Source organism: Jaculus jaculus, chromosome 2 (assembly GCF_020740685.1).
Source record: "Jaculus jaculus isolate mJacJac1 chromosome 2, mJacJac1.mat.Y.cur, whole genome shotgun sequence".
NCBI lineage: Eukaryota > Metazoa > Chordata > Mammalia > Rodentia > Dipodidae > Jaculus > Jaculus jaculus.
Window position 1 is genome coordinate 116,420,141 of NC_059103.1, and position 27,047 is coordinate 116,447,187.

A 27,047-nucleotide genomic window follows, 5' to 3' on the forward strand; every position below is an offset into this window, starting at 1 on the left:
TAAGGCTTGGGTGTGTTACTGTAAGTCATGTTACTACAGCATATTGTTTGGTACATTCAAGGGAGACCTAGGTTGTAGCCAGAGCAATATAAACTGAATTTTACACTGAAATAGTTGGAAGGCTGTTGCCATGGTTCCACACAGAAGCTAGTTCTGGCATATAGAGGCACTGACCTGAAGGCCAGTTTAAGGGTTTTCTGTTTGGGTTTGGGGTTTTTGGTTTGTTTTCAAATGCCTGCAACTCTGCTCCAATGATAACTGTACTTGCTGGACTACTAAGTTGGCCTTGGGTGCTATGGCCAAGTAACTAAAAAATTGTTCAACATGGAAGGCAGATCATTTCAAGTTATGTTGATAGTAGGTATGGTATGTAGAATAGTTAATTCTGTTCATTCAAGCTTATGATTAGGTGGCAAGCTAACATTGAGATTGTCCTTTTTCCTTATCAAAATAAAAGTTTTTAAAATAACTTCAATTAAGTCTTGATATGTCGTGACTCAGAAAATACATATAAAGGTAATTGAGATGACGTGAAGACCTTGAACTTGAGCTTCAACCGGTTGGTTAACTGAGAGATTTGAATCTGCCAAGGCTAAGTACTTTAGGCACCTCACAGTTGTTACCATTGGGCTTCGTTTCTAAGAGTTAGTTCAGAGCTACTTAAGTAGGTTTGAATGTCAAGTGGGGGAGTAGAAAATTCCAGAGTATTTGTGAATGAATTTGTTAACTGATTTTTTATTTTGATTTTTGTTGGTATGCTTCTGGTTTGTTCCAGCTAAGTTCTGTGGGGCATTACTCAAGAAATAAGAAATTTCATCAGTATCCCACTCATAATTTATATGTGCTAACATGTATACCTCTTTGCATCTGGCTTTATATGAGTGCTGGGGAATTGAACCCCGGCACAACTGACTTTACAAGCAAGTATCTTTAATCACAGAGCCATCTCAGCCCTACTACTTTAGCATTGTTTTGTGTCTTTGGAATACAAACATGGGTGAGCAGCCTCATTCCATCACCATTGAATGTCTGCTTTCATGATAGTGGCAGGGATAAACGAATATAAAAAGGCACCTCAAATCATTACCAAGATTTACTGATCAAATGATTCACCAGTTTAAACATAGGAAACTATATATGGTTTGTTACAAAAGGTGTGTGTGTGTATACGTACCGTTTGAATTGTCTTGAATGAATTGGGCTGGAGAGATGCCTCAGTGGTTAGTTAAGGTGCTTGCTGGCAAGTACAAATGGCCTGGGTTCAGTTCCCCAGTACCCACATAAGCCAGGTACACAAAGTGGCACATGTGTCTGGAGTATGTCTGCAATGGCAAGAGTCTGTCTTTCATTGCAAATAAAATTATTTTTAAAATTTAGGAATTACTCATTGTAGAAGTCTCAAATCTTTTAGCCATCTATTGTCTTCAGTGGTCTCAGATTTTGAGCAAAGGCGGTGCTTTGACATTTTCAGTCATTAGAAATTGTATTCCCATGAGGTTATGGGCTATCTTCCTCCCCAGTAGTCTCCCTTTAGCTCAGGCTGGCTTCGAACTCAGGAATCCCTTTTTCTCTCATAAATGAATGCATTTTTAAAAATAAACATCCTTGAGCTGGAGAGATGGCTTAGTGGTTAAGGTATTTGCAAAGCCATAGGACCCCAGTTTGATTCTCCAGGACCCACATAAACGAGATGCACAAGGGGGGACCATGCATCTGGAGTTTGTGGTGGCTGGAGGCCCTGGCACACTCATTCTCTTTCACTCTAAATAATAATAATAAACATCCTGGCCAGGCATGATGGTACACGCCTTAAAGTCCAGGAGTTAGGGGGAGGAGATCGAGGCTACCCTGAGACTACATAGTGAATTCCAGGTCAACCTGAACTAGAACAAAACCTTACCTTAAAAGCCAAAAAAAAAAAAAAATTGCCTTTTGTAGGGGTTGTAGAATTGGCTCAGCAGTTTACAGACATTTGCTTGCAAAGCCTGCTGGCCCAGGTTCAGTTCTCCAGCCACGCATGTAAAGCTGTACACGAAAAGTACAGTGAAAAGTGGGTGTAGTGGTGCGCACCTTTAATCCCAGCACACAGGAGGTAGAGGTAGTATCACTGTGAGTTCCAAGGCCAGCCTGGGACTGCAGAGTGAGACCTTACCTTGTTTTAAGAAAAGTAGTACAAGGGTCTGGTTTTCAGTTGCAGTGGCAAGGAGACCCTGGTGAGCCCGTACATCATCACACATACAAAGAACAGTGAGCTCTGTGACATTTCCAAGCTCTTATTGCAGTCTCTTCTCCCCAGCTGTTATGGTAGCCTTGGAAAGCACCCAGCACTGCAACCACAGCTGGGTGTAGAAACATGATTCCTCAAAATCCCATCCCTGCAGAACTGCAGATTTCAGATTCAGAGGTCACACTTTACAAAACCTGGACCCTTAGGCCATTGCTGAAAAACACTCTGGTGGCAATTAACAAGGTGGAAGTACAAGCCAGGCTAATTATAGGCTGACAACAAGTGGCAAAATGTGCTAGGAAATGAATTACTCAGTAAGCTTTGAAAAACTGCACGGTCCTGGGAATTTATAGACCACATGCATAGGCAGAGCAAACACATGCCCAGGAACTAGCTAAGAAGGCAGTAATCTATCTACCTGTTGCCCTGCCTTGAGGTTATATCCAAGCTTGAAGAAAAAGTTCCGTGTAGGGCTGGAGAAATGGCTCAGCAGTTTAGATGGTTAGGCCTGCAAAGCCTAACAATTGGGGTTCAAATTCCCAGTAACCAAGTAAAGCCAGATGTGTAATGTGCATGCATCTGGAGTGTGTAGTGGCTGGAGGCCCTGGTGTACCCATTCTCTCTCTCCTCCCCTCCCCCTCTCTTTCTGTCTCTACTTGCAAATAAAATATAATTATTTTTTTAAAAAGGGCTGGGCATGATAGCACACATGCCTAATTCCCAGCACTGGAGAGGCAGAGGTAGGAAGATCGCTGTGAGTTTGAGACCACCCTGAGACTACATAGTAAATTTCAGGTCAGTCTGGGCTAGAGTGAGACCCTACCTTGAAAAAAAAACAAAAAAAGCTCCCTGTGAACCACCTATTGGAGCATCCAGAGCATTCTGTTGGTTTGAATATGAATGTCTCCCACACGCTTACATGTTGAACGCCTGGCACCCAGTTGGTGTGCCATTTGATGATGTGCTAAAAACTTTAGGAAGTGGGGTTTACCTAGAGAAAGGAGATCCCTAGAGACTTGTCTTTGGGGACTAGATCTTGTGCCAGTCTTTCTGTGAGTCTCTTGTCCATCAGATGAATTTCTATGTTCCACCATGATAGATGGAAGCTTCTGGATCATGAAGTAAAAGAAATCCTTCCCTTAAGTAGTTGTGATTGTTAATCTTCATTGTCGACCTGAATAACCTAGATGTGCCTCTGGGTGTGTCATGGAGATGTTTCCAGAGACTTAACTGAGGAGAGAAGACCCACCCTGAATGTGGGTGGTGCCATCCCACAGGCTGGGGTTCCGGTATGAATAGAACAAAGAAACTGGAGAAATAAGCTGACCTGAGCAGGAGCATTCATCTCTCTCTGCTTACTCACTGTGGGTACACTGTGACCAGGTACCTCACACGCCACCCATAGCAAGGAAGCACCCACATAAAGCCAGATGCACAATGTGGTGCATGCATCTGGAGAATGTTTGCAGTGGCAGGAGGCCTGGTGCCTCCCCCCCCAACCCCCTTTGCCAGAACTAGTGAGCCATGGCCTAGATGACAAAAGAAAAGACTACAGGCCAGGCATGGTGGCTCATGACTTCAATCCCAGCACTCGGGAGGCAGAGGTAGGAGGATTGCCTTGAGTTTGAGACTGCCCTGAGACTCCATAGTGAATTCCAGGTCAGCCTGGGCTAGAGTGAGACCCTACCCTACCTAACTCCGGGGGGGGGGGGGGGGGAGACCATAGAATGCAGACGGAGAAACTGATGAATGGGGACTGGAGAGAGAGATGGCTCAGCAGTTAAAAAGGCACTTACATTAAGTGGAACTATGTAACAATCATGCATACCTATACACACACACACACATAAATAACTAATGTAGATTTTTTAAAAAATTTTTTTGTTCATTTTTATTTATTTATTTGAGAGCGACAGAGAAAGAAAGAGGCAGATAGAGAGAGAATAACTCCAGACACGTGCACCCCCTTGTGCATCTGGCTAACGTGGGTCCTGGGGAATCGAACCTTCAACCGGGGTCCTTAGGCTTCACAGGCAAGTGTTTAACTGCTAAGTTATCTCTCCAGCCCATTTTTAAAACTTTTTTATTGGCAACTTCCATAATATTAGACAATAAACTATAATTCACTCCCCTCCCCCATTTTCCCCTTCATAAATCCACTCTTCATCATATCCCCTCCCCCCAATTAGTCTCTCTTTTATTTAGAGGTCATAATTTTTTCCTCCTATTATGAAGATCTTGTGTAGGTAGTACTAGGCACTGCAAGGTCATGGATAGCGAGACGAAACTGTGTCTGGAAGATTGCATTGTAAGCAATCCTACCGTTCCTTTGGCTCTTAAATTCTTTCTACCACCTCTTCCACAATGAAGCCCTGAGCTTTAGAGGGTATGATAGAGATGTTTCACTGCTGATCATTCCTCTGTCACTTCATCTTAGCACTGCAGTGCCTTTTGAGTCATCCCAGTGGTCACCACCACCTGAAAAGAGAAGCTTCTCTAAACAAAATTGAGAGTAGCATTAATATATAGGTATGAATGTTAAGAAAAGTGTTTTACAGGGTTGTTTGGTGAGCATAATAGATGCATTTAGCTGGATAACAGCAGGCATTACACCCTAAAGGCTTGTGACCTCCCCTGACATAAGCTTTTGACTGGGTTTTCAGTACCAGGCATATATATTCCCTCCCAGGGAGCGGGCCTCCAGTCCATTAGAGAGTGGTTGGTTTTCCCCATAACAGATGCTACTGCTGCACCCGTTGACTCATTTGGTCTGGCTGGAAAATTTGAGACTTTCGGTGTCCACTGTTGTTTATCACCAATGATGACCTCTCTCCCATAGGGCTGCATGCAGTGTAGCTTTATCCAGCTTTCTCTCATCTGGTCTACACAAAGGAGGTTTTCAGCTCAGCTTCAGCAAGATTTCTCAGTGACCTTGGACCCCAAGTATATAGAGTCTTCAGCAATAGGGATTTACCATCTATTCCTGGTGGGAAACCAAGAGTCTCAGCAATGACCTGTAATGTTTAGGGGTATCAGGGTCCTCCCTGGCCAACACCTCACTGGAAAGTACCCCATCCTGGCACTGAGATTTTTCTAATAACAATCTATGGCTTCAGTGTGCACCATTATTCAAAAAAATAGATTTCCATATAGCTTATATATAACATCTTAAATTTTTATTAACCCTCCCCCCACATTTATTTTACTCAATCTCTTCCCTTTACCTCACTTAAGCCATTCCATCCCCATAATCTGCTCATCTACTTACATATATACAATGCCCTCTCTCCTTCATCCCTTATCACCCTTTTCTAGCTTACTGGCATCTGCTACCAATTTTACTCCAACTCACAAGTCTAAACATTTGTAGCTAGGATTCGTATATGAGAGAGAACATGGGGTGTTTGGCTTCCTGGGTCTTGGTTACCTCACTTAGTGTTCTCCTTTCCAGATCCATCCATTTTCCTGTAAATTTCATAATTTCAATTTTCGTTAACCACTGAATAGAACTCCATTGTATATACCACATTTTCATTATCCATTCATCAGTTGAGGGACATCTAGGCTGGTTCCATTTCCTAGCTATTGTGAATAGAGCAGCAATAAACATGATTGAGAAAGTATCTCTAAGGTAGTGAGAAGAGTCATTAGGATATATGGCCAGGAGTGGTATAGCTGGGTCATATGGTAGATCTAGTTTTAGCTGTCGCAGGAACCTCCACACTGATTTCTACAATGGCTGTACCAGTATACATTTCCACCAGCAATGTAGAAGAATTCCTCTTTTTCTGCATCCTCACTAGCATTTATTGTCATTGGTTTTCTTGATGATAGCCATTCTGACAGGAGAGAGATGGACTCTCAAAGTAGCTTTTTATTAAATTTTGTATTTATTTATTTACTTATTTATTTATTTATGTAAGAGAAAGAGAGAGAATGGTTGTGCCAGGGCCTTTAGCCACTGCAAACAAACTCCAGATTCATGTGTCACATTGTGCATCTGGCTCACTTGGGTACTGAGGAATCAAACCTGAGTTCTTAGGTTTCACAGGCAAGTGCCTTAACAGCTAAGCCATCTCTCTAGCCCTCAAAGTAGTTTAAAGTTGCATTTCCCTGATGCCTAAGGATATAGAACATTTTCTTAGATGTTTATATGCCATCTGTATTTCTTCCTTTGAGAACTCTATTTAGTTCCATAGCCCATTTTTCCCTGCTATGGGAGTATTCAACTAGGGTGAGTGGAATAAAACACCAGTAGATTCTAAAAGTTAACTAAACACTGTACCCATTCAATCAAAACAGCCCCAAGTATGTATGCCAGAGTAGTTATTATAACAACCAGATCCTCTATCAACATAGAGGTTAAGATTTCTGGTCTGTTGAGGGATCCAAGTCAGCTTGTGACCAAGTGAGACCCTTCCCTGGTGCAAACCCAGTTACCTTGGATGAGTTTGGTCTCAGTCAAGTTGCTGCCTGGTCATCGGGCTGCTGTTCTGATTTCTGGAGCTGGGCACTGGCTTTTCCTGCCTGGCAACTGTGGCCCTGCAGATCAGCACACCTGCTGCTGGAACTGCTGCTGCTAAAGCTGCCTCTGCTGCTGCTGCTGCTGCTGTAGCTGCCACTTCTGGAGCCACTGCTGCTGCTGAGGCTGCTGCTGCTGCTGGATCTGCTGCTGTCGAGGCCGCTGTTACCGGGTGCCGGAGCCGCTGATGTTGCTCCCGGACTCTGCTCCTGCTTGGGTCCCTCTGTCGGCTCAAGTTGGCGTGGCCGGGTCCCGGGCCGCTGCTCTGTTTGCCAGAGCTGGGCTCAGATAGTGGGGGAGGGGAGGGAGCCGCAGCTGCTCTGGTTCTCTCTGTTCCACGTGTTCTTCTACCTCGCGGTCTGCTCCTCCGCTGCTCGCTGCCGCTCTCCCCTCACATTTCCCGAGTTGCGGAGAGCGCGGTGTGAGGGGAAAATCCCGCACCTGGCTTTTCCCGCAGCTGGAGCCGAGCCTGGCGGCTTCTGGTGCGCCGCAGCCTCCGTGGTTGGCGGAGCTGCCGGAGCCGCTTTTCCCACCTGTGTGTGCGGCCTCTGGATGCTCTGGATCTCTCCTACTTCTCCGCTGCTGCTTCAATTTCCTATACACCTCACTTTTTAGTAAAGGTGTGTATTTTGCTGAGTTTTTTTGGTCTTTTTTCCCTCCTAGGCTGCTTTGCCATGGTACCTACACCGCCATCTTAACCGGAAGTCTCTCCCATAGCCCATTTTTAATTGGGTTGTTTGATTTCTTATTATTTAGTTTTTTGTGTTCTGTGTATATCCTGAATATTAATCCTCTGCAATGTATAGCTGGCAAAGAGTTTCTCCCATTCTGTAGGTTGCCTCTTTGCTGTATTCAGTTTCCTTTGCTGTACAAAAGATTTTGGGGGGTATTTTTGTTTGTCTTGGTCTGGCCCAGGATGACCTGTAATTCACTGTGTAGTCCCAGGGTGGCCTTGAACTCATGGTGATCTGCCTACTCTGCCTCCTAAGAGCTAGGGTTAAAAGTGTGTGCCACCATGCCCAGCTACAATAGCTTTTTAATTTCATGGAGTCCCAGGACTGATAAGTGGTTTTATTTCCTGAGCAACTGGGACGATATTCAGAAAGTCATTGCCTATGCCAGTATGTTGAAGTGTTTCCCCTACTTTTTCCTGTAGCAGTTTCAGAGTTACAGGTCTGATATTAAGGTCTTTGACCCACTGGGACTTGATTCTTGTGCACTGAGACAGATAAGGATCTATTTTTATCCTTCTACATATATATAGCAGTTTTTCTAGCACCATTTATTAAGAAGGCTGTCTTTTCTCCATGATTTTTTTGTCAAAAATCAGATGGCTGTAGCTGGCTGAATTTACATCTGGGTCCACTATTCTGTTCCATTGATCTACGTGTCTCGCTTTGCATCAGTCCCATGCTGTTTTTGTTACTATGACTCTGTAGAATAGCATAAAATCAGTTATAGTGATACCACCAGCCTTATTTTTGTTGCTCAAAATTGTCATGGCTATTCAAGGATTTTTCTTTGTGCTTCTAAATGAATTTTAGGATTGTTTATTTTCTATTTCTGTGAAGAATGCCATTGGAACTTTGATGAAGATTGCATTAAATGTGTAGATAAGTGGCCAGGTGTGGTGGCCCACACCTTTAATTCCAGCACTTAGGAGGCAGGGGCGGGACAATAGCCATGAGTTCGAGGCCAATCTGAGAATACAGTCAATTCCAGATCAGCCTGGGCTAGTGAAACCCTATCTCAAAAAAACAAAAAACAGTGTAGATTGCTTTTGGTAAGATTGCCATTTTCACAATATTGGTTCTTCCAATCTAAGAACATGGATTGTCTTTCCATTTCCTTGTGTCTTCTGCAAGTTCTCTCTTGAGTGATTTAAAGTTTTCTTTGTAGAGATCCTTCACTTCCTTGGTTATGTTTATTCCAAGATACTGTGTGTGTGTGTGTGTGTGTGTGTGTGTGTGTGTGTGTGTAGAATCTTGGTCTAGCCCAAACTGACCTGGTATTTACAATGTAGCCTCAGGATGGCCTTGTACATCTGCCTCCTGAGTTCTTTATTATTATTTTTCTTTATTATTATTTTTTGAGGTAATTGTGAATAGGAGTGAATCCCTAATTTCATCGTCAGCATGTTTGCTGTTACTATATAGGAGACTACTGATCCCTGTGTGTTTATTGCATCCTCCTGTGTTGCTAAAACTGTTTTTTGGCTCTAACAGTTTGCTGATAGAAACTTATCATCTGCATCTGATTTCTTCGTTTCCAATCTGTATCCCTTTTATGTGTGTCTCTTGCCATATTGCTATGGCTAAGACCTCCAGTATTATATTAAATAAAAGTGAGGACAGTGGACACCCTTGTCTTATTCCTAATTTTAATGGAAAAGCTTTACATTTTTCCCCATTTAGTATTATGTTGGCTGTAGGTTTGTTTTAAATAGCCTTTACTATGTTGAGAAATATTCCTTCAGTTCCCAGTTTCTTTAGGACTTTTACCATGAAAGGATGTTGGATTTTTTTGTTGTTGCTTTGGTTTGGTTTTTGTTTTTGTGAGGAAGGGTCTCACTCTAGCTCAGGGTGACCTGGAATTCACTCTGTATTCTCAGGGTAGCCTTGAACTCACCGCGATCCTTCTACCTCTTCCTGCCAAGTGCTGGGATTAAAGGTGTGTGCTATCATGCCCAGTTGACTATGTTGGATTTTGTCAAATGCCATGGTTTTTATCTATTAAAGGTGATCATGTGATTTTTGTCCTTCAGTCCATTTATATGGTGTAGTACATTTATCAATTTGTGTGTGTTGAGCAATCCCTACATCTCTGAAATAAAGCCTACTTGATTGGAGTGAATCACCTTTTTGATTTTTTAGTTGGTTTTTTTTTTTTTTTAAGTAAGGTCTTACTCTAGCCCAGGCTGACCTGGAATTCAATAAGGAGGCTCAGGGTAGCCTCAAACTCATGGAGATCCTCCTACCTCTGCCTCCCAAGTGATGCACCACCATACCTGGCTGATATAGTCTTGTATTCTGTTTGCCAATATTTGGTTAAGAATTTTTGCATCTACAGGCTGGAGAGATGGCTTAGTGGTTAAGTGCTTGCCTTTGAAGCCTAAGGACCCCCGTCTGAGGCTCGATTCTCCAGGACCCACCTTAGCCAGATGCACAAGGGGGTGCACGCATCTGGAGTTCGTTTTCAGTGGCTGGAGGCCCTGGCATACCCATTCTCTCCTCCCTCCCTCTCTCTCTCTCTCTCTCTCTCCCTCTCTCTCTCTCTCTCCCTCCCTCCCTCTTTGTCTGTCACTTTCAAGTAAATAAATAAATAAACAAGAATTTTTGCATCTATATTCATGAGGGACATTGGTCTATAATTTTTTGTTGATTTATTCTGTCTTTGTCTGGTTTTGGTATCAGGGTAATGCTGGCTTGATAGTATTCCTTCCCTTTCTGTTCTATGGAAATGTTTGAGAAGAATTGGTGTTACTGCTTCTGTGAACATCTGGCAAAATTTGCCAGTGAATCAATCTGGGCCTGGACTTTTTTTTTTAGTTGGGGGGTTTGTTATAACTGCTTGGATCTCCATACTTGTTGTAGGTCTATTTAAATGGTTTATCTCTTCTTCATTTAATTTTGGTAGGCTATATAAATGTAGGAAATCAACCATTTCTGTCAAGTTTTCAAACTTAGTGGTGTAAATGTTATTAAAGCATGTCCCCTCTTTTGTTCGGTTGAGGGGGAGGAGGGCGGTCGGGTAGGCCTAGGGTAGGCGGCTTCAGTGAGGGGCTCCGGGCCACTCCGCTGGTGGCTTTCCCGGGTGCCACTCCCTCTGCCCTCCCTACAGGACGCGCTGGCGAGCGCCCCACGCTCCAGGGACGCGGGCGCTGCTGAGAGCAGCGTCACCCTTTACACTACAAAGCTGGCGGGCACTATGGGGAAAAACAAAACAAGAAGAAAGTGGAGGAAGTGCTTGAAGAAGAGGAAGAGGAATATGTGGTGGAAAAAGCTCTTGATCGACGAGTTGTCAAGGGAAAAGTAGAATATCTTCTAAAGTGGAAGGGTTTCTCAGATGAGGACAATACGTGGGAGCCAGAAGAGAACCTGGATTACCCTGACCTGATCCCTGAGTTTCTACAGTCACAGAAAACAGCACGTGAGACAGATACATCAGAGGGAGGAAAGCGAAAAGCCGGCTCTGACTCTGAAGATAAGGGAGGGGAGAGCAAACCAAAGAAGAAAAAAGAAGAGTCAGAAAAGCCACGAGGCTTTGCCGAGGTTTGGAGCCAGAGCGGATTATTGGAGCTACAGACTCCGGTGGAGAGCTCATGTTCCTGATGAAATGGAAAAACTCTGATGAGGCTGACCTGGTCCCTGCCAAGGAAGCCAATGTCAAGTGCCCACAGGTTGTCATAGCCTTCTATGAGGAAAGGCTGACGTGGCATTCCTACCCCTCAGAAGATGATGACAAAAAAGATGACAAAAATTAACTCTCTTGTATATCAGCCCCTGTCACCTCTTGACTGTGGGCTTCAAGGGAGGAGGGAAGGAATTCTACTTATCTTCACACCATACAGGTGGCTTGACAAGATGTCCTTTGAAGAGCCAGCATAGTTTCTGTGCCCTGCAACAGCCCAAGTGCTTTAAAGCTGTTCCAAGCTGTGTAGTTTGTACACCCATCCCAGTGGAGGGGACAGTGTTTCAAGGCAACCCATTCTGCACTTTGCTGAGAAAGGCAAAAGGCCTTCTATGAAGGACAAAACCTGCAGAACTGGGTGTGTGGGAGAGCAAAAAAGATACTGTTGATCTTCAGAAAGCATCTCCACAACCCACAGCCTTCTTCCCAATAGTGTTAACTGCATTTTTACAGAGTAGCATGTGTGTAGTTTTTGGCTATTACTGGTGTATTAATGGGGGGGGTGGGGAGGGATGGGTCAGGGAGGAGATGGACAGGATGATTGTGGTTAAAATTAGGGGCCTGGTTGGGGAAATGGTGAAGCAATGGAAAGAACAGCTAACTGATGATTTGGTTCTAGGTTCAGAACACTTTACCTTTTCAAAATATTTCATTGGCACCAGAAAGGTGGACAGTGGGAGACTGCTTCAAACCTGTGACGTTTTCTTCCTGAGCATCATGATGCCCATAAAGGAGAAAGCCAGTTCCTACATTAACCAAAGCTGACATTTTAAAGATGGAAACTGAAGCAGGAAAAGTTTTAATTGGAGAGTATATTCAGGCAGATCATTTTGCCTCAGAGGTGCTAATATTGAAGTTAGGAGGGGAAAACAAAAAGACCCTTCATTTCCAATCATGGAGTTATAAATAGCAGTTTTTCAACCACTGGCTGAAGCATTGTGGGAAGGGCGGAGGGTGGCACAGGAGATAGGAAAACACTTGGAGCCTGTTTTTTTTCAACATTGAACTCTGAAACTTAGTGGCAGTGTTCAGTAACTAACAACATAAATTTCATTGAGTCAATTCAAGGGTTGAATACTTCAAAAAGCCCTGATCTCAGGAAACAAATAGTTTTCATATTGGGGTATAGATTGACTTGAAAACACAAAATAAAACCTAAAGATTAACAATACCCAAAATGCTCTGTCTTGAATCATAAGACCCATCAATTCTTGGTATTGTCTAGACCTACATCTAGAGCTACATTGTTAAATCATTTTAGGCATGTGTTAGATGTCTGAAAATTTTGTTTAAATGTAAACTTCATACCATACTGTCAGTTTTTGTCTTAATAAAACTAGAGATTTATAAAGTATGTCCTTATGATTTTCTGAATTTCTTTGGTATCCTTTCAGAGAACCAACTCTTTGTTTCATTGATTCTTAGGTCCATTTCTTCTATGACATCATTTAATCCAGATGCTTCTCTGTTTTTTTGTTTGTTTGTTTTGTTTTGTTTTCTTTTGTTTTTTTGAGGTAGAGTCTCACTCTAGCTCAGGCTGACCTGGAATTCAGTATGTTGTCTCAGGATGGCCTTGAACTCACAGCACTCCTCCTACCTCTGCCTCACAAGTGCTGGGATTAAAGTTGTGTGCCACCACACCCAGCTTTCTCTGTTTATTTTTTATTTTTTTATTTTTTTTTTTGCCAGAATGACCTTACAATTGATGAGAATTGGGTATTGGAGTCACCAACTAAAATTGAGTTTGATGTTACCTGTGTACTAAAGTCTAGTAGTGTTTGTTTGATAAAATTGGGAATGCCCATGTTAAGTGCATATATATTTAGAATTGTAATGTCCTCCTGTTCAATTGTTCTTTTAATCAACATAAAGTGACCTTCTTTATCTTTCCTAACTAATGTTCGTTTGAAGTCTATTCTGTCAGATATTAAGATAGTAACACCTGCTTTCTAGGTACCATTTGCTTGAAAAACCATTTTGCACCTTTCATTCTAAGATAGTGTCTGTCTTTTATGAAGAGGTGGGTGTTTTGGAGGCAACAAATAGAAGGATCCTGCCTTTTAATCCAGTCTGCAAGCCTGTGTCTTGTGGTTGGGGCACTGAGGCCATTAATATTAAGAGTTATTATTGCTGGGCGTGGTGATGCATGCCTTTAATCCTAGCACTTGAGAGGCAGAGGTAGGAGGATCTCCATGAGTTCGAGGCCACCCTGAGACTACGTAGTTAATTCCAGGTCAGCCTGAGCTAGAGTGAGTCCTTAACTTGAAAACCAAAAAAAAAAAAAAAAAAAGTTATTATTGAAAGTTATGTATTTAGCTGGGTGTGGTAGCACACACCTTTAATCCCAGCACTCAGTTGGCAGAGGTAGAAGGATCACTGTGAGTTCAAGGCCACCCTGAGACTACATAGTGAATTCCAGGTCAGCCTGGGCTACAGTGAGACCCTACCATGAAAAATACAAAAAAAGAAAAAAAGAAGGAAAGTTATATATTTATTCTTGCCATTCTTGTTTTGTAGTGATTCCTGTTTCTTCTTCACTCTCTTGTATTAACTATTATTTGAGTGTAGTTTATTTTTTTCTGTTTCTTCATGTGTGTGCTTTCCTTTCTCTTCAGCAAGTATTCCCTGTAGAGCTTGCTTAGTGGATACTTTCCTTTAGCCTGTTTTGTTGCAGAATGTCCTTATTTCTCCAACAACTTGGAAGGATAGCTTTGCTGGATATACTAATCTTGGTTGACAGTTGTTATTTCTCAGAACTTGGAATACAATTCCCAGCCCTTCTGGCTTTTAAAGTTTTTGTGAGTAATCTATTAGCCTTATGTGTTTGCCTTTATAATTGACTTGATGTTACTCTAACTACTTTCAAAATATATTCTTTGGATTGTGTGTTTAGTACTTTAATTACAATATGACAAGGAGATGGTCTTGTTTTGTATGTTTGGTGTTCTAAAGGCTTCTCTTTCCCTATTTGGTGGAAATTTTCTTCTGTGATTATGTTGAAAATACCTACTCTGCCTTTGGAGTGAAATTCTTCCTCTTCTACTATGTCCTGAATGCTTATGTTTGATATCTTCATAGTGTCCCAAATGTCTTAAAATTTCTATTCATACCTTCCTATTAGTTTGTCTGTATTAGATCTACCACCTAGTCTTCTACTTTAGATATTCTGTTCTCTCTTTGATCCACTATTGGTGAGACTTTCTACAGAGTTTGTTATTTGACTTACTGTGTTTTTCAATGCTAGAATTTCTATTTCCTTATTCATGTCTTGTATTGACCTCCTTATATCTTTAAGCTGGTGTCCTGAGTTCTCCTTCAGGTATTTGTTATCTTCTTTGATCCCTTTGATTTCTTTGAACTAGTTATAACCATTCTTTTCAAGTATTTGATAGGAATTTCATCTGAATCAGTCTTGTGGAAGGTCATTCCTGATGGATTTATAATTTTTGGTGGAATTACATTGTCTTGACTTTTTGTGTTTCTTGTATTATAATGTACAGATTTTTGCATCTTGGGTTAAATTGATACTTTGATTTTCTAATTATCTGAGGTAATCTTAGGCATGTAAATCTGGTGTTAAATATTCGACTGAGGGCTGGAGAGATTGCTTAGCAGTTAAGATACTTGCCTGCAAAGCCTAAGGACCCATGTTCAATTCTCTATATCCCACATAAACCAGACAAAGATGAGGCAAGCACAAGGTCACACATGCCTGCTAGGTAGAAGCATCTAGAATCCGATTTTAGTGGCTGAGGCCCTGGTGCACCAATTCTCTCCCTCTCTGTCTCTCTCTCTCTCTCCCTCTCTCTCTAAAATAAAAAAAAGAAGCTGGGTATGGTGGCGCATGCCTTTAATTCCAGCACTCAGGAGGCAGAGGTAGGAGGACCGCTATGAGATCGAGGCCACCCTGAGATTACATAGTAAATTCCAAGTCAGCCTCGGCTAGAGTGAGACCCTACCAAAAAATAAATAAATAATCTGAGCAATATATTTAATGAAACTCACTATGGAGTGTTTATGTAAGAGCGGGTATTAAAACAGATAACCTAACAGAGTCAAAGTCCATAAGGGTATGTGTTGCCCCACACCGTTATTGCTGTCAACTGGGTAGCTGAGAAACCTGGTCTGTAAAGGGTTCCAGATCAGCCTGGGAGTGAATAAGATCCTGCTCCCAAGAACGACAGAAGAAGAAAAAAGCATAAATCAGGAAGCAACCAAAGCCAACCTGAAAATATCGCTCTTTAGTAATAGGAAAGCTGGTGACTTGTGGTTAAGATGACAGCATAGGAACCACACCACAGCAGCTTAGGGGAGAAAAAGCAACTCCCCCCCCCCAAAAAAAAAAAAAAACCAGCAAATATACTCTTCTACTGAAAAGTGAGGTTTATAAGGAATTATGACTGCAGCAGAGAAGTAGGAGAGACCCAGAGCATCCAGAGCCCACACAGGCAGGCAGAAGCGGCTCCAGCGGCAGTGGCACCAGGTCCACATGTCAATAGCTGCGAGGCTCGGATTGAGCCACAAGAAAAGCCAGGTGAGGTGATTATCTACTCACACCGGAGCTCCTCGCAAACTCAAGAACCCAGTGAAAATATATTGAAGAGAGAGAAAAAACAAGTTACAAACAAAAGTAAGCCCATCAGGATCATAGCAGGTTACTCAACATAAACTTTAAAAGCCAGAAGGGCTTGGAGTGATGTATTCCAAGTTCTGAAAGATAACAACTGTCAGCCAAGTTTACTTTACCCAGCAAAGAGATACATTCAAATAGACATACATATAAGGACATTCCACAACAACACCAGGCTACAGGAATATTGAAGAAGAAAAAACCAGCTCCACAGAAAATACTCCATGCTGAAGAGAAAGAAAAGCACAGATGTAAGAAACCTAGGAAAAATAAGCCATGCTCAAATGCTGGTTAATACAAGAGAGCAAAGGTAAAGCTAGAAGAAATACAAAAAAAAAAAAAGGCAAAAATAATACACACCTTGCAATAATATCTCTTAATATCAGTGGCCTCAGTGCCCCAACCAAAAGACATAGGTTTGCAGACTGAGTTAAAAATCAGGATCCTTCAATTTGTTGCCTACAAGAAATTCACCTTTCTACAAAGGATGGGCACTATCTTAGAGTGAAAGGTTGGAAAACGGTGTTTCAAACAAATGGGCCTAGAAAACAAGCAGGGTTGCTATCCTAATATCTGACAAGGTAGACTTCAGTCCAACATTAGTTAGGAAAGATAAGGAAGGTCACTTTGTGTTGATTAAAGGCACACTCCATCAGGGGAACATTACAATCCTAAACATATATGCACCTAACATGGGGGCTCCCAATTTCATCAAACAAACACTATTAGAACTAAGGTCACAGATAACACCAAACACAGTTGTAGTGGGTGACTTAAACACCCCACTCTCATCAATTGTCAGGTCATCCTGGCAAAAAATAAACAGAGAGGCATCTGGATTAAATGACCTCATAGAAAAAATAGACCAAACAGATATATACAGGACATTTTATCCAAATGCTGCAGAATATACATCCTTTTCAGCAGCACAGGGAACATTCTCTAAAATAGATCATATATTAGGACACAAAGCAAATCTTAACAAATTCAGGAAAATTGAAATAATTCCTTGCATTCTATCTGACCACAATGGAATTAAACTACAAATCAGTAGCAAGAAAGGCTATAGAGCACACAGCTCTGGCAGTCAAGTGGGAAGAAGGAGAGGGCTCTTTTCACCTAGAGCTTCCTTAAATGAAGTCCCTCTGTATGTGGGGCTGTTCGCTCTGGGGGACGGTTCACTCTAGGGGAAGGACTTCCTCCTTCAGTTAATCCTTCCTGTAAGCAACCTCAAGGATCCACCCAAAAGGGATTTCTGTGGATTACTAAACAGATCAAGTTGCCAACATCTTAGCTATCACAGATGCTAAAGACTACAAGCAAACTGTGGGAGCTGATAAACACCTATAGCCAGGTAGCAGGATATAAAATAAACATGGAAATCAGTAAACTTCCTATATGCTAACAACAAACATACAGAGGATGAAATCAGAGAAGCACTCCCATTCACAATTGCATTAAAAATAAATAAATAAAGCACATTGGAATAAACTTAACCAAGGAAGTGAAGGATCTCTACAAGGAAAACTTTAAAACACTCAAGCGAGAAATTGCAGAAGACATTAGAAAATGGAAAGACATCCCTTGTTCTTGGATCAAAAGAATCAATATTGTGAAAATGGCAATCTTACCTGATTTTAACCTATACTACAGAGCCATAATTGTAAAAAAGCATGGTACTGGCTTAAAAGCAGACATGTTGATCAATTGAACAGAATAGAGGACACAGATGTAAGTCCAGGTAGCTATGGCCACCTGATAATTCAATAAAAATGCCAAAAATACTCATTGGAGAAAAGATAGCCTCTTCAGCAAATGGTTCTGGGAAAACTGCATATGTATCTGTAGAAGGATGAAAATAGAGTCTTCTCTGTCTCCATGCACAAGAATTAAGTCCAAATGGATTAAAGACCTTAACATCAGACCTGAACTCTGAAACTGCCACAGGAAAAAGTAGGGGAGACCCTTCAACATATTGGTCTTGGCAAAGACTTTCTGAATACAACCCCAATTGCTCAGGCAATAAAACCACAGATTAATCACTGGGACCACATGAATTACAAAGATTTTGTACTGCAAATGACACAGTGAATAAAGCAAAGAGGCAACCTACAGAATGTGACAAAATCTTTGCCAGCTATACATCTGATAGAGAATTAATATCTAGGATATACAAAGAACTCAAAAAAATAAATAATAAGAAATCAAACAGCCCAATTAAAAAATGGGCTATGGAACTAAATAGAGAGTTCTCAAAAGAAGAAAAACAGATGGCATATAAACATCTAAAAAAATGTTCTACATCCCTAGTTATCAAGGAAATGCAGATTACAACTATGTTGAGATTCCATCTCACTCCTGTCAGATTGGCTACCATCGTGAAAACAAATGGCCATAAATGCTGGCTAGGATGCAGAAAAAGAGAAACCCTTCTACACTGTTGGTGGGAATGCAATCTGGTCCAGCCAGTGTGGAAATTAGTGTGGGGGTTCCTAAGACAGGTAAAAATAGATCTACCATGTGACCCAGCTATAGCAATCATAGGCATATATCCTAAGGACTCATCTCACTACCTTAGAGATACTTGCTCAACCATGTTTATTGCCACTCTATTCACAATAGCTGGAAAATGGAATCAGCCTAGATGTCCCTCAAGTGATGAGTGGACAATGAAGCTATGACACATTTACCTAATGGAGTTCTCAGTAGTAAAGAAAAATGAAGTTATGAAATTTGCAGGAAAATGGATGAATCTGGAAAGGATTATATTAAGTGAGGTAACCCAGGCCCAGAAAGCCAAACATCACATGTTCTCTCTCATATGTGGATCCTAGCTATAGATGATTGGGCTTCTGTGTGAAGGGAGAAAACTCAGTAGCAGAGGCCAGTAAGCTAGAAAGGATATATAAAGGGAATAGAAAGGAAGGGAGGGGGATACTTAATAGGGTGGTATTGTATAAATGTAAGTAAAAGAATAGATTAATGGGGGTGAAAATGCCTAAGTGAGGACAGGAGAAGAGATTGAGTAAAGGAAAGGTGGAGGGAGGGCTAATCAAAATCTAAGAGGATATAAATAAGTCATATGGAAACCTACATTTTTGGATAATAGAACACTCAGGAGCCATAGATTATTACTAGAAAATTTTCAGTGCTAGGGATGGAATACCTTCCAGCAAGTTGTTGGCCAGGGAGGTTCCTGATGCCCCCAGAACATTACAGGCCACTTATGAGGCCCTTGGTTTCCCACTAGGAATAGATGGTAGGACCCTATTGCTGAAGACTCCTTGTACTTGGGCTGCAAGGCCACTAGAAATCCTGCTGGAACTAAGCTGATAACCTTCTCCATGTGGACCAGCTGCCAGAAAGCTGGAAGAAGCCATTCTGTATGCAGTTCAATGGGAGAAAGAGAAATCACCAGTGAAGATACTCAACAGTGGATACTGCAAGCCTTGTATTTGGCCAGCCAGGCCAAATGAGCCAATGGGTGCAATAGTGCCACTTCTGTCATGGTGGAAACCATCTGCCCTCTAATTGGACTGGATGCCTGAACCATGGGGAGGAATACATCCCTGATACTAAAAAGCTAAATTATTGGTAGCCATGAGCCCTAGAGGTGTAACATCTGCTGCTGTCTGGCTAAATGTATATGCTGTGCTCACCAATCTGCCCAGAAAGCACTTCTCTTAATGTTCATACCCATATATTAATGCTACTCTCACTTTTGGTTAGAGAACCTTCTCTTTTCAGTGGCAATGATCTTGAGATGACCTAGAAGGCATTATGGTGCTGAGAAGAAGTGACAGAGGAGTACTCAGCACTGAAATATCTCTATCACACCTTCCAAGGCTCAGGATCCATTGCAGAAGAGGTGGTAGAAAGAAGGTAAGAGCCAAAGGAAGGGTAGGACTCCTTACAATGTGCTCCTCCAGACACAAAATGGCCTGGATATCCATGATCTCACAGTAACGGACACTACCTACACAAGACCATCATGATAGTAGGTAAAAGATGATGACATCAAAATAAAAGAGAGACTGATTGAGAGGGGGCGGGGATATGATGGAGAATGGAGTTTCGAAGGGGAAAGTGAGGGTAGGGAGGGCATTACCATGACATATTGTTTACAATCATAGAAGTTGTTAAAAAAAAAATTAATTAATTATAAAAAAGAATAGCAAAGCCAACCATCAATCGTATGTAACACATAACCTGCCCTGACATGCAAGGTGCGATTATCACTTCCAATGCAGGCCTATATATCAGGCTTTGGGGTAGGTATTGAATGGGTGCAAGTAGGCTATTATCTTTCGGAATGGCTTCAGGTCTCACCTATGCTGTGTGTCCACTTCAGTCCCTCTTAACTGTGCTGTGGGCTTGGCTAGGCTGGCTGGGTTGGTGGGTCCACTGCTCTGATTGCCAGTCTTAGACGCTGTGTGGCTTATCTCCCTTTTCCAGGTCTCCATTGGTTGCCAGCACTTGTAGTTGGTGGAGGGGATGCTGTAGCGGGTGCCTGAAGTTGTACTAGAACTGTGTGGCTGATCTGGTGTCCTCCTCCTTAGGAGCCACTCAGCTGTTCACTGCTGTCTTCTCCTTCACGTTTTTGTCTTTGTGAGGAGTCTGGTGTTGGTGGAGAGTCCCCCCCAACTGGGACCTGCTCCTGTGGCTCAGGCAGGGGCTGGCATGGCACAACTCTTCCTAGAGACCCAGAGTGGGACCAGCACCACAGCAGGAGCTGCTTCTGCCTGCTTCTGTGGATGCTACAAGCTCTGGGTCTCTCCTGCTTCTCTGTTGATAATTCCTCATACACCTTCACTTTTTGGTAAAAGAATATATTGTAGTGTATTTCTGCTTATTTCTCCCCATAGGCTGCTTTGGCATGGATACTATGCTGCCATCTTAACCAGAAGTCTCTAATATAGTTTTTAAAGTGATGAATGTGGGGCTGGAGAGATGGCTTACCAATTAAAGGTGCTTACTTAAGTGGAAGTATGTAACAATCATACACACACACATAATAATAATAATAACTAATTGGCTTTTTTTTTTGAGGTAGTCCAGACTGACCTGGAATTCACTACGTAGTATCTATCAGGTGGCCTCAAACTTGTGGTGATCCTCCAACTTCTGCCTCCCAAGTGCTGGGATTAAAGGTGTGTGCCACCACATATGGCAAATATAGTTTTTAAAGTGATGAATGTGGGGCTGGAGAGATGGCTCAGTGGTTAAAGGTTCTTGCTTGCAAAGCCTGTTGTTATGGGTTCAATTCCCCAGCAACCACATAAAACACGATGCTCAAAGTTGAGTTCATTTGCAGTGGCACCCATACATACTCTGTCCCTCTGTCTGTCTACTTCATTCTCTCTCTCAAATAAATAAATTTAAAATACAAAATTTTTTTAATTTTAAAATATTTTATTTTTATTTAATTTATTTATTTGAGAGAGACAGACACAGAGAGAAAGACAGGTAGAGGGAGAGAGAATGGGCACGCCAGGGCTTCCAGCCTCTGCAAACGAACTCCAGACGCGTGCGCCCCCTTGTGCATCTGGCTAACGTGGGACCTGGGGAACCGAGCCTCGAACCGGGGTCCTTAGGCTTCACAGGCAAGCGCTTAACCGCTAAGCCATCTCTCCAGCCCAATTTTAAAGAGTGATGAGTGTGTGTGTCTAATTAACAAGGCATATACCTGTGATGGCTCGTCTTCATTGTTAACTTGACTGGATTTGGAATCACCTATGAAACATGCTTTTAGACATGCCTAGGAAGGTAATTCTAGAGGATGAAGCCTCACCCTATATGTAGGCTGCATTATCCTAAGGGCTGGGTTCCTGGACTGAATAAGAGGAACAAAAGAGAAAGTGAGCTGTGTTTCAAGCACCAGAATTCATCTCTCTTCGCTTACTGAGGACTCACTGTGACCACTACGTCTTCCCCATCATGATAAACAGTATTGCTCTGAACTGTGAGTTAGAAAAAGCCTATCCTCCCTCGAGTAGATTTTGTTAGGTATTTTGTCACAGCAACAAAAAGGCTAACTAACATAGAAAATTGGGTGTGGAGAGGTTGCTCAGTAGTTAATGGCTCTTGTTTAAAAAGCCTGATGGCCCAGGTTGAATTCTCCAGTACCTATACGAAGTGGTACATGCATCTGGAGTTCTTTGCAGTGGCAAGAGGCCTTGGTACACCTTCTCTCTCTCTCTTTCTCTCTCTCTCTCTCTCTCTCTCCTTATAAATAAATAACTAAAATAATTTAGGCCTGGAAAAATGGATGACCAGTTAAAGCTTTCTAGTCTGAGTTAAATTCTCTCTCTCTCTCTTCTATCTCTCTATGTTTGCAAATAAATAAATAAAAATATTTTAAAATAAGAACAACAACAACAAAAAAAACCTTTTTGTTGTTTTATTCTAGGTAGGGTCTCATTCTAGCTCAGGCTGACAAAACCATTTTATTCATTTATTAGAGAGAAAAAGACAGAAAATGGCCACAACAAGATCTCCTGCTGCTACAAATGAACTCCAGATGCATGCACCATCTTTGTGCATCTGGCTTTATGCAGGTACCGATGAAATGAATCTGAGTCATTAGGTTTTGCAGGCAAGCACCATAACCACTGATCTAATCTCTCCAGCCCTAAAATACTTTTTTAAAATTTTATTTATTTATTTGTTTGAGAGAAAGAGGCAGATAGAGAGAATGGGCATGCCAGACCCTCCAGCCACTGCAAATGAACTCCAGATGCCACCACATGTGCCACCTTGTGCATCTGGCTTTATGTGGATACTGGGGAATTGAATCTGGGTCCTTTAGCTTTGCCAGAAAGCTTCTTAACCACTAAGCCATCTCTCCAGGCCTAACATAGTTATCTTGTTGTTCAACAACAACAACAACAAAAAAGGGCTGGAGAGATGGCTTAGCAGTTAAGCGCTTGCCTGTGAAGCCTAAGGACCCCGGTTCGAGGCTCGGTTCCCCAGGTCCCACGTTAGCCAGATGCACAAGGGGGCGCACGCGTCTGGAGTTCGTTTGCAGAGGCTGGAAGCCCTGGTGCGCCCATTCTCTCTCTCCCTCTATCTGTCTTTCTCTCTGTGTCTGTCGCTCTCAAATAAATAAATAAATAAAAATTAAAAAAAAAAAAGAAAGGAAGGAAGGAAGAAAGAAAGAAAAAGAAAAAGAAGAAGAAAAGAAAGAAAGAAAATTGGTACCAGAGGACTAAGACCATTGCTGTGATGACATGAAAATGTTCTTAGCCTGGCATGGTGGCACATGCCCTTAATCCCAGCACTCAGGAGGCAGAGGTAGGAGAATCACCATGAGTTCAAGGCCACCCTGAGACTACATGGTGAATTCCAGGTCAGTCTGGACTAGAGCAAGACCCTGCCTTGTACTACACCCCCCACTCCGACCAAAAGAAAAAAAAAAAAATTAAAAAACAAAGAAATGTGGTTCTTAAGCCTTTGGAACTTGTTTGTAGGAGAAATTTAGAAGTTTGAAAAATTAGTCTAGAAAAAGCCTATAGTGGTGTAAGCAGGACCTAACAGCTAACATAAAATCTCAGAACGCAAGGATTCCCACAGGAATGTGGACAGTGAAGATGGTCTCCTGAGTTTCAGATGGAAACAAATACTCCATTAGGGATTAGCCTAGAGGCCTTCATTGAAGGGTTAATGTGTCATAAAACAAACTGGAAAAACTGGTCTCAGTGAATGGTAAGAATTAAAGCCACCCAGAAAATCCCCAGGCTGAAGGCTGTAAATACTACCTCATAAGAATACCTGTGGTGCAGAAACCCCTGTCCTGAAACCATAAAGATAAATAGATCTGACCACAAAGAAAAACAGGCCTAATTGCAAAACAACATGGTTCCTTTTTATCTTTCCTCCATCTGTTCCCTTTTCCCACCCCTTATCTCATAAAAGGCCAGCTGCACCAGGGTGCAGCAGTATACATTCCTGCAGAGAGGCTGTGGCACTTCAGCTTTTAAAATTTATTTTTATTTATTTATTTATGTATTTAGAGACAGAAAGAGGGGTAGAAGGAAGAGAGAGAGACAGAGAGAGAAAATGGGCACACCAGGGCCTCCAGCCACTGCTAACAAACTCCAGATGCATGTGCATCTGGCTTATGTGGGACATGTAGTCTTAGGGTGGCCTCATACTCACAGCGATACTCCTACCTCTGCCTCCCGAGTGCTGAGATTAAAGGCATGAACTTCATTGTTTTAATAAAGGACAATCTGGGCTGGAGAGATGGCTTAGCGGTTAAGCGCTTGCCTGTGAAGCCTAAGGACCCCGTTCGAGGCTCGGTTCCCCAGGTCCCACGTTAGCCAGATGCACAAGGGGGCGCACGCGTCTGGAGTTCGTTTGCAGAGGCTGGAAGCCCTGGCGCGCCATTCTCTCTCTCTCTCCCTCTATCTGTCTTTCTCTATGTGTCTGTCTCTCAAATAAATAAATACATTAAAAACATAAAAAATAAAAAAATAAAAAAAATAAAGGACAATCTATTACTACTGAGGACAGATCCTACTTTCTTTTGTATTCACATTGCCTCCATCAGTCCTGATTCAACAACAGTTGGTGCTGAACACCGGGAGTGGTTTTGGGGTTTTTGAGCTGCAGCCTTTCCCTTTGGGTAACCTCTTTTTCTGACTCTCCTTCTTTCCCCTTTTTCCTTTCCATTGGGTCCCAGCAAGAGCTCTATTTCCTCAGGGCTTACTATGCAGGCTAAACAGCTGCCAGTCATGACCTGAAGCCTCTGGTTTTTGTAGCCTTTGCCTTTGTAAGTGGCACAAGTCCCATTCTGACATTTTATTGACAACTCAGGTAAACTAAGTTCCCAATCTCACTGACATCTCTCCTCACCTCTCTATCCCCCTCTGACCTCAAACATGCATGCACCACTTTGTGCATCTGGCTTACGTGGGTCCTGGGGAATTGAGCCTCAAACCATAGTCTTTAGGCTTAACAGACAAGTGCTTAACCACTAAGCCACCTCTCTAGCCCCATGTCCAGCTTTTTTTTTTTTTTTTTTTGGTGGTAGGGTCTCACTCTAGCCCAGGCTGACCTGGAATTCATTATATTATATAGTCCAGGATGGCCTTTCTACTCAGGTCTCCTTAAGCAATTATCATATTTGGCCTTGTATTAGTCAGGATTCTCTAGAGGAATAGAACCAATAGAATTAATTGTATTAAAAATGGGATTTGGCAAAATTCAAGATATTCTGAATAAGAAATGTACAAATCTACTTTCTTGAGTAATGGCACACCCAAAAGCCATCGATTGTTACTAGAAAATTTTCAGTGCCAGGGATGGGATACCTTCCAGGTCCCTGTTGCCTCCGAAACATTATAGGCTATTGCCATTGCCCTTAGTTCCCCATGAGAAAGAAATGGTACAACCCTATTGCTGAAGACTTCACATGCCTCAGTGACAGAGTCACTGAGAAATCAAGCTGGTGCTGAGCAGAAAACCCTCTCCCTATAGCCCAGCCAACTGAAAGCTGGAGAAAACTCCAGTATATGCAGCCTTATGGGAGACAGAAGTCATCAGCGGTGAAAACAATAGACACTGGAAACCTCAAGTTTGGCCAGACAGGCCAAACAACTGAACAAGTGCAATAGTGGCATGTCTTCTCTGGGGGAAACCAACTTCTCTCTAATTGGACTGGAGGCCTGCTCTATGAGAGGGAATACATGCCTGGTACTGAAAACCTAAACAAATGCCTATGGTAGAGGAGATCCCATAAGGTCCCAGGCCTTACAAGTATAAAGCCTGCTCTTGTCTGGATAAATGCATATTTTATTCTCACCAAATTGCCCTGAGAGCACTACACTTAATGTTCATATTCATATATTAATGCTATTCTCACTTCTGGTGAGAGAAGCTTCTCTTTTCAGATGGTGAAGATCACTGGGATGACCGAAAAGGCAACATGGTGCTGGAAGAAGCGACCTAGGAGAGTCCAGCACTGAATCATCTCACACCCTCCAAGGCTCAGGGTCCATTGTGGAAGAGGTGGCAGAAGGAATGTAAGAGCCTAAGGAAGGGCACCACTCCTTACATACAACTGTACAGACAGAACTTGGCCTCAATATCCAAGACCTTGCGGTGCCTAGCAATATCTACACAAGACTCTCATAATATGAGAAAAAGATGACATAAAATTAAAAGAGAGATGAATGGAGAGAGGGAGAGGATATGACGGAGAGCAAAGTTATGAAGGGGAAAGTGGGGGAGGGGAGAGAAATACCATGGTTTGTTGTCTGTAAGTACAGAAGTTGTCAATAAAAAATATATATTAAAAAATGGGGGCTGGAGAGATGGCTTAGTGGTTAAGCGCTTGCCTATGAAGCCTAAGGACCCCAGTTTGAGGCTCGGTTCCCCAGGTCCCACGTTAGCCAGATGCACAAGGGGGCACACGCATCTGGAGTTCATTTGCAGAGGCTGGAAGCCCTGGCGCGCCCATTCTCTCTCTCTCCCTCTATCTGTCTTTCTCTCTGTGTCTGTCACTCTCAAATAAATAAATAAAAAATGAACAAAAAAATATATATATATAAAAATGGGACTTCCGGTTAAGATGGTGGCATAGGTACCACACCAAAACAGCCTGGGGGGAGGGGGGAGAAAGACCAAAAAAACTCAGCAAAATACACACTTTTACTAAAAAGTAAGGTGTTTAGGAAATTGAAACGGCAGCAGAGAAGTAGGAGAGAACCAGAGCATCCAGAGCCCACACAGGCCAGCAAAAGCAGCCTCAGCGGGTCTGCTGACTGTGGCGGTGGTGCACCAGAAAGCTGCCAGGCTTGGCTCGAGCCACAGGAAAAGCCAGGTGCGGGGAGCTTCCACTACACAGCTGCGCTCTCCGCAACTCAGGAAACGTGAAGGGAGAGCAGCAGTGAACAACAGAGAAGCAGATCACAAGGTAGAGGAACACGTGGAACAGCGAGAGAACCAGAGCAGCTGTGGCTCCCTCCCCTCCCCAACTGCCTGTGCCCAGCTCCAGAAAACAGAGCAGTGGTCCCAGGACCCGGCCACAACAACTTGAGCTGACAGCAGGACACAAGCAGGAGCAGAGTCTGGCAGCAACATCAGCGGCTCCAGCACCAGCAACAGTGGGCCCCAGCAGCAGTGGATCCGGTAGCAGCAGCAGCGGCAGATCCAGCAGCAGCAGCTTCAGCGGCAGCAGCAGTGGACCCAGGAGCAGCAGCTTCAGCAGCAGCGGTGGCTCCAGCAGTGGCAGCTACAGCAGCAGCAGTAGACCC

The 27,047-nt window shown here is 42.7% G+C and overlaps 1 pseudogene; it reads left to right on the plus strand.

Moving 5' to 3' along the window:
- Positions 1-993: 993 nt before the first annotated feature.
- On the plus strand, positions 994-11,232 carry LOC123458688 (annotated as a pseudogene).
- Positions 11,233-27,047: the final 15,815 nt, after the last annotated feature.